Here is an 8,508-nt window from a genome sequence, read left to right on the forward strand (position 1 = left end):
CCGTGCCCAATCTATAAATCCATTTACACTCCAGTTTGGCCAGGGTATTGGCCAGATCTCCCCCTCTAGGGCCCATTTGAACAATATCGATGCCCTTTACTTTTAATAAGCTGGAATCACTGTTGTGATATCGAAAAAAATGCCTAGGGATAGTTTTCAACTGAGTTGGATCCTCACAATCCCTAGATTTATCGATATCTCTCACATGTTCTCTTACACGTATACGTAGTTCTCGAGTCGTTAGGCCCACGTAAAGTTTTCCACAAGGACATTGGGCACTGTATACAGCTCCTTTAGTAGAACACGTAATAAAATGTCTTATCGTATACGTGCGTTTGCCATCTGCATTTGAGAACTCCTTACTCTTAACAATATTGGCACATCCTCTACAATGTCCACAAGGAAAACAACCTGTTGTTTCCAGCCATGTCTTGTTAATCTTCCTAGAGGGTTCATAATGACTGTGTACCAACAAGTCTTTCAAATTTTTGGATCTTCGGGCTGTAATTAACGGTGTTGCTGGCAAACATTTCCTGAGAGTGGCATCTGATAACAAAATAGGTCAACTTATGACCCGGCTTAATGTCAATGATTTAAACATCAAGCTGACTTATAAAGTGGGGCGGGAATTGGAATTTCTAGATATCTTAATAAAGACTGCTCCTAGTGGTAATTTGACCACTGAAGTGTACAGGAAGCCTACTGCAACTAATACTTTGTTGCATGCCACGTCATCTCATCCTGGTTCCACTATAAGAGGCATACCAACAGGCCAATTCTTAAGATTGAAAAGGATCTGTTCGGATGATTATTCCTTTGAAGAACAAGCCAAGACCCTTAGAGAAAGATTTAGAGAGAGAGGGTATAGCAGAAAAATGATAAGGGAAAGTTATCATCGGGCCAAACATACCCCGAGAAATGAATTGCTGTACAATAATAAGAAAGAAAGTAAGGATGGGGGTCAGGTCCGACTTATTACTACGTACAATAGCCAATGGGCAAAGTTCAGAGATATTATCAATAAGCATTGGCCTATTTTGTTATCAGATGCCACTCTCAGGAAATGTTTGCCAGCAACACCGTTAATTACAGCCCGAAGATCCAAAAATTTGAAAGACTTGTTGGTACACAGTCATTATGAACCCTCTAGGAAGATTAACAAGACATGGCTGGAAACAACAGGTTGTTTTCCTTGTGGACATTGTAGAGGATGTGCCAATATTGTTAAAAGTAAGGAGTTCTCAAATGCAGATGGCAAACGCACGTATACGATAAGACATTTTATTACGTGTTCTACTAAAGGAGCTGTATACAGTGCCCAATGTCCTTGTGGAAAACTTTACGTGGGCCTAACGACTCGAGAACTACGTATACGTGTAAGAGAACATGTGAGAGATATCGATAAATCTAGGGATTGTGAGGATCCAACTCAGTTGAAAACTATCCCTAGGCATTTTTTTCGATATCACAACAGTGATTCCAGCTTATTAAAAGTAAAGGGCATCGATATTGTTCAAATGGGCCCTAGAGGGGGAGATCTGGCCAATACCCTGGCCAAACTGGAGTGTAAATGGATTTATAGATTGGGCACGGTAGCACCAGCTGGATTAAATGAAAGTTTTGGTTTTAGTGCTTTTTTCTAATCATTTAGTTTATATTGTCTTATCACCACCTTCTGCTTTTATATTATGGTTTTAGGGGTCGAGGGTTTGTTTAGATTTTATTATTGTATTAATTTGTGGTACTAATTTTTTGTATGTTCTAGTCTCTTTTAGGCTATTCCCTGCTTTGCGTGTATAATTCTATGAAGTTGTCGATATGGAGCTGCTGTCAACTTATACATCGTTGAAATAAATACAATGAGAGTTCCAAAATTTGAATTGTTTGGATATTATGATTGTAAAATATCAAATGATGTAGTTAGTCTGGCTTATAATTAATTTAGTATAGTTAATCATGATAAATATTAATTCAATATGTGATGGTTTCTGATGGGGTTTTTTTTGCTGTAATCAGGATAATATTTAAGTAGCACTGTAGTAATTATTCTACACTATAAATGTATTGGGGCACTGTTATCACTTTATATATATAATGAGTTAGATATATTAACAATCATGAAGGCTTAATAAATTTTTAGATTTATTTATTATATTTATTATTATAATGTTTAGGATGGGTATAACACTCTTATATTATAACACTTATTGTCTTGATTGAATTGCAATTTGTCGTAGTGAGATATAATTGTATGCCAGTTATTTTTATGTTAGTAGTATGATTTATGAGGATAGCGGCTATGCAGCGATCATTGGTGTCCAGGCTGAGCGCGCTGCCTCGGCTCTCTCCGGCCGTGGACTCGGAACTCTTCGGTCTGCATGTCAGCTGTTACACACGTGGGCAGCTATTAGCTGCTACGTGTGTTTCCAGCGTCTTGACCGAGGACGATGAGTCACTGTTTGGCGGCGGAGGGATGAGTCGGCGCGCCACATTGCCAGAACAACCACGGATCGCAGCAATTCCTAGACAACGAGCTGATTGGATACTGGGACTATAAGAGACCGGATTTCCCTCTACCCCGACACGCCCCCTGATGAAGTGAGGACGAAACGCGCGTCGGGGACGAGGGACCGGGACTCTCCACTTAGCGATGTAAGTATAGCTATGTTTATTTTGTATGTCCAGCTTCATTCGGGCTATGGCTCTTAAAAAGCCCCTTGCTTATCTATTTTAGATGAATGGCAAAGGGGAATTGGGGCTGCCATAGAGCCGGTTAGGTAGTGGGCTTTTGATTCCTACTCTCTCCTTATGATTGTTTAGCAGTATTGAGGCATTGGAATCTAAGTTATTGATTTAGCCCGTCCTTTGGTTATTATGCTATAACTATACGCTTAATGTGGATAGTAACCCCTATGGTCCCTCTTTACTGAGATATTTTTGGTTTTTGTTATTGGTATGTGTTTTAAATTATGGGTTCAATAAAAGATGTAATTTTTATACTATGAGTTATGTTGCGCTGTTTCAGTCTCACTGCTGTCTTTAGCGTTTAGTGGCACTGACGGAATTGTTTAGTATGGTTAGCACATATTGATTATGGATCATTGATTTGATTACATATCAAATAATGTATGCTGCAAACTGTGATGCAAACGTCCACATGATGGATAGATTTGGGAAAGCTGTCCGTACGTAGCTGATACATACTACAGCTGATAAATGCAGTGTAATGTATACTCATGATTAAGATCCATTGCCCCTTAGTAACAATCTATAAAAAAAATCAATCAAAAACAAAGTTTTCACAGATATGGGTTTAGTGGCGAATTTCTGATATTGTTGTGAAGTTGAAGCGACATTGTTACTGTATATGTTAGTACACATTATAAATCTAATCTGGGCCAAAAGTTAGAACTTAACATTGAATTTCGATGAGACTCTATGGGCTTTACAGCTTTGAGGTGCTGACAAACTATGTATGGACAAAATAATGGCAACACCTAATGTTTGGCATCATAATCTTCGAACATGTGATAAACATGCAAACCGTGACATATGGTAATGTTTTGTAGTTGATTATTTGTGTTATGTGATATGTGTATGTAAATTAACTGCTTGTTTCGCATAATTGTAAGAACATTGATGAGAACCTGATACCGATGGCAGACCTCTCGGATTTTCAAAGAGGCCAAATTGTTGGTGCTCGTATGGCAGGCGCTAGTGTAAGGCTATTTTCACACTTGCGTCGTGTGACTAATGTCGCAATGCGTCGTTTTGGAGAAAAAACGCATCCTGCAAATTTTCCCGCAGGATGCGTTTTTTCTCCACAGACTTGCATTAGCAACGCATTGCGACGTATGGCCAGACGTAGCATCCGTCACGCGACGGATGTGTCGTGTTTTGGCGGACCATCAGCACAAAAAAGTTGCATGTAACCTTTTTTGTGCGTCGCGTCCGCCATTTTTGACCACGCATGCGCGGCCGAAACTCCGCCCCCTCTCCCCTGGACATTACAATGGGGCAGCGGATGCGTTGAAAAACTGCATCCGCTGCCCCCGTTGTGCATTTCTTTTCACAACGTCCGTCGGTACGTCAGGCCGATGCATGACGACGGCCCCGTACTGACGCAAGTGTGAAGGTAGCGTAACAGAAAGTGCCCGAATGCTTGGCGTGTCAAGAGGTACTGTCTCCAAAATAATGACTGCGCTTGAAAGAGAAGGAAAATCGTCCGCAGCAAAGCACAAGTCCGGCCGAAAGTCAACGTTGACTGAGAGAGACGGTCAGACTCTAAAGTTGTGAGAGAGGATCGCAAGACCACGGCTCCGAAAATCACTGCTGAGCTCAATGAACACCTACAGAACCCAGTTTCCAAGAAAACTGTTTGTCGGGAGCTGCACAAATCTGGATTCCATGGTAGAGCTGCAATAAGAAAACCGCTGCTCTTAATGACAAATGTTTCCAAGCGTTTAGAGTGGTGTAGAAACCTCCAGAATTGGTCCCTCGAGCAGTGGAAACGTGTGATATTCTCAGACGAATCATCGTTTACCCTATTTCCAACCTCTGGTCGAGTGTACGTTTGGAGAGAGCCAAAAGAAGCATTCCATCCAGACTGCCTTCTCCCAACCGTAAATCATGGTGGAGGTTCTGTGATGAACTGGGGTGCTATTTCGTGGAGATCCGCTGGGCCAATGATATCCCTTCATGGAAGAATTAACAGCTGAGATTATTTAGGCATTTTTGGCGAACGAGTGCAATCCAATGGTTCAAGCACTGTTCCCGGAGGATGATTTCAGGATGATAATGCACCAATTCATACAGCTAGAATCGTTAAAGCATGGCACGTGGAACATTCTAATAAAGTTAAGCAGCTCATCTGGCCCCCACAATCCCCAGACCTCAACATTATTGAGCATTTATGGTCGTTTTTAGAGATTTAAGTTAGACGTCGATTTCCGCCGCCATCGTCGCTCAAAGAACTGGAGGGTGTTTTAACTGCAGAATGGGCTAAAATTCCTTTGGAAACAATTCACACCTTGTATGAATCCATACTTCGGAGAATTGAGGCTGTAATTGCTGCAAAAGGTGAACCTACACCATATTAAACTAACTTTTGTTGATGTTTCCAGGTGTTTCCATTATTTTGCCCAACCCCTGTAAATATAAATATATATATATACTAGCTGAAGAGCCCGGCGTTGCCTGGGCATAGTAAATATCTGTGGTTAGTTATAGCACCTCACTTCTCTTATTTTCCCATCACGCCTCTTATTTTCCCAATCACATCTTTCATTTTCCCCCTCATATCTCTCATTTTCTCCCTTACACCTCTCATTTTCTCCCTCACTCCTCTCATTCCCCCCTAACACTTGTCATTTCGACCTCACATCTGTCATTTTCCGATCACTCCACTATTTTCCCTCACTCCTCTTTCGACCCCACATCTGTCATTTTCCGATCACTCCACTATTTTCCCTCACTCCTCTCATTTTGCACTCACACATTTTCATTTTCACCTCAGTATATACATGTTTGTCATCTCCCTTATATATAGTATACACCTGTATGTCATCTCCTGTATATAGTATATACCTGTATGTCATCTCCCCTGTATACATAATATACCTGCTGTGTGTCATCTCCCCTGTATATAGTATATACCTGTATGTCATCTCCTCCTATATATAGTATATACCTGTATGTCATCTCCTTCTATATATAGTATATACCTGTATGTCATCTCCTCCTGTATATAGTATATACCTGTGTGTCATCTCCCCTGTATATAGTATACATCTGTGTGTCATCTCCTCCTCTATATAGTATATACCTGTATGTCATCTTCTATATATAGCATATACCTGTATGTCATCTCCTCCTGTATATAGTATATACCTGTGTGTCATCTCCTCCTGTATATATATGTACCTGTATGTCATCTCCTCTATATAGTATATACCTGTGTGTCATCTCTTCTGTATATAGTATATATCTGTGTGTCATCTCCCCTGTATATAGTATATACCTGTGTGTCATCTCCTGTATTAGACCTCGTTCACACATTATTTGCTCAGTATTTTTACCTCAGTATTTGTAAGCTAAATTGGCAGCCTGATAAATCCCCAGCCAACAGGAAGCCCTCCCCCTGGCAGTATATATTAGCTCACACATACACATAATAGACAGGTCATGTGACTGACAGCTGCCGTATTTTCTATATGGTACATTTGTTGCTCTTGTAGTTTGCTTATTAGTCTAATTTTTATTTTTGAAGGATAATACCAGACTTGTGTGTGTTTTAGGGCGAGTTTCGTTTGTCAAGTTGTGTGTGTTGAGTTGCGTGTGGCGACATGCATGTAGCGACTTTTGTGAGATAAGTTTTGTGTGGCAACATGCATGTTGCAACTTTTTGTGTGTCGAGTTGCATGTGACAGGTTAGTGTAGCAAATTGTGTGCAGCAAGTTTTGCGCATGGCGAGCTTTGCGCATGGCGAGTTTTATGTGTGGTGCCTTTTGAGTATGTGCAAGTTGTGTGTGAGGCAACTTTTGCATGTGCTGCAACTTTTGTACATGTGGCAATTTTTCCGCGTGTGCAAGTTTTGCATGTGGCGAGTTTTCCATGAGGTGAGTTTTGCACTTGTGGCGAGTTTTGCGTGAGCCTAGTTTTTGCATGTGGCGAGTTTTGCGCGTGGCGAGTTTTGAGCGGCGACTTTTGTGTTTCAACTTTTATGTGGCGAGGTTGGTGTATGTGTGGTGAAATGTGTGCTGAGGGTGGTATATGTGTTCAAGCACGTGGTAGTGTGTGACGCATTTTGTGTGTGTCCATATCCCCGTGTGTGGTGAGTATCCCATGTCGGGGCCCCACCTTAGCAACTGTACGGTATATACTCTTTGGCGCCATCGCTCTCACTCTTTAAGTCCCCCTTGTTCACATCTGGCAGCTGTCAATTTGCCTCCAACACTTTTCCTTTCACTTTTTCCCCATTATGTAGATAGGGGCAAAATTGTTTGGTGAATTGGAAAGCGCGGGGTTAAAATTTCACCTCACAACATAGCCTATGACGCTCTCAGGGTCCAGACGTGTGACTGTGCAAAATTTTGTGGCTGTAGCTACGACGCCTCCAACACTTTTCCTTTCACTTTTTTCTCCATTATGTAGATAGGGGCAAAATTGTTTGGTGAATTGGAACGCGCGGGGTTAAAATTTCACCTCACAACATAGCCTATGACGCTCTCGGGGTCCAGACGTGTGACTGTGCAAAATTTTGTGGCTGTAGCTGCGACGGTGCAGATGCCAATCCCGGACATACACAGATACACACACACACATACACACATTCAGCTTTATATAGTAGACTAGCTGAAGAGCCCGGCGTTGCCTGGGCATAGTAAATATCTGTGGTTAGTTATAGCACCTCACTTCTCTTATTTTCCCATCACGCCTCTCATTTTCCCAATCACATCTTTCATTTTCCCCCTCACATCTCTCATTTTCTCCCTCACACCTCTCATTTTCTCCCTCACTCCTCTCATTCCCCCCTAACACTTGTCATTTCAACCTCACATCTGTCATTTTCTGATCACTCCACTATTTTTCCTCACTCCTCTCATTTTGCACTCACACCTTTTCATTTTCACCTCACACCTCTCATTTTCACCTCATCACCTCAGTATATACATGTTTGTCATCTCCCTTATATATAGTATACATCTGTATGTCATCTACTGTATATAGTATATACCTGTATGTCATCTCCCCTGTATATAGTATATACCTGCTGTGTGTCATCTCCCCTATATATAGTATATACCTGAATGTCATCTCCTTCTATATATAGTATATACCTGTATGTCATCTCCTCCTGTATATAGTATATACCTGTGTGTCATCTCCCCTGTATATAGTATATATCTGAGTGTCATCTCCTCCTGCATATAGTATATACCTGCATGTCATCTTCTATATATAGCATATACCTGTACGTCATCTCCTCCTGTATATAGTATATACCTGTGTGTCATCTCCCCTGTATATAGTATATATCTGAGTGTCATCTCCTCCTGCATATAGTATATACCTGCATGTCATCTTCTATATATAGCATATACCTGTATGTCATCTCCTCCTGTATATAGTATATACCTGTATGTCATCTCCTCCTGTATATATATGTACCTATATGTCATCTCCTCCTCTATATAGTATATACCTGTGTGTCATCTCTCCCGTATATAGTATATATCTGTGTGTCATCTCCCCTGTATATAGTATATACCTGTGTGTCATCTCCTCCTGTATTAGACCTCGTTCACACGTTATTTGCTCAGTATTTTTACCTCAGTATTTGTAAGCTAAATTGGCAGCTTGATAAATCCCAAGCCAACAGGAAGCCCTCCTCCTGGCAGTATATATTAGCTCACACATACACATAATAGACAGGTCATGTGACTGACAGCTGCCGTATTTCCTATATGGTGCAATTGTTGTAGTTTGTCTGCTTATTAATCAGATTTT

Source organism: Ranitomeya imitator, chromosome 1, assembly GCF_032444005.1.
Source record: "Ranitomeya imitator isolate aRanImi1 chromosome 1, aRanImi1.pri, whole genome shotgun sequence".
In the NCBI taxonomy this organism is placed as follows: Eukaryota; Metazoa; Chordata; class Amphibia; order Anura; family Dendrobatidae; genus Ranitomeya; species Ranitomeya imitator.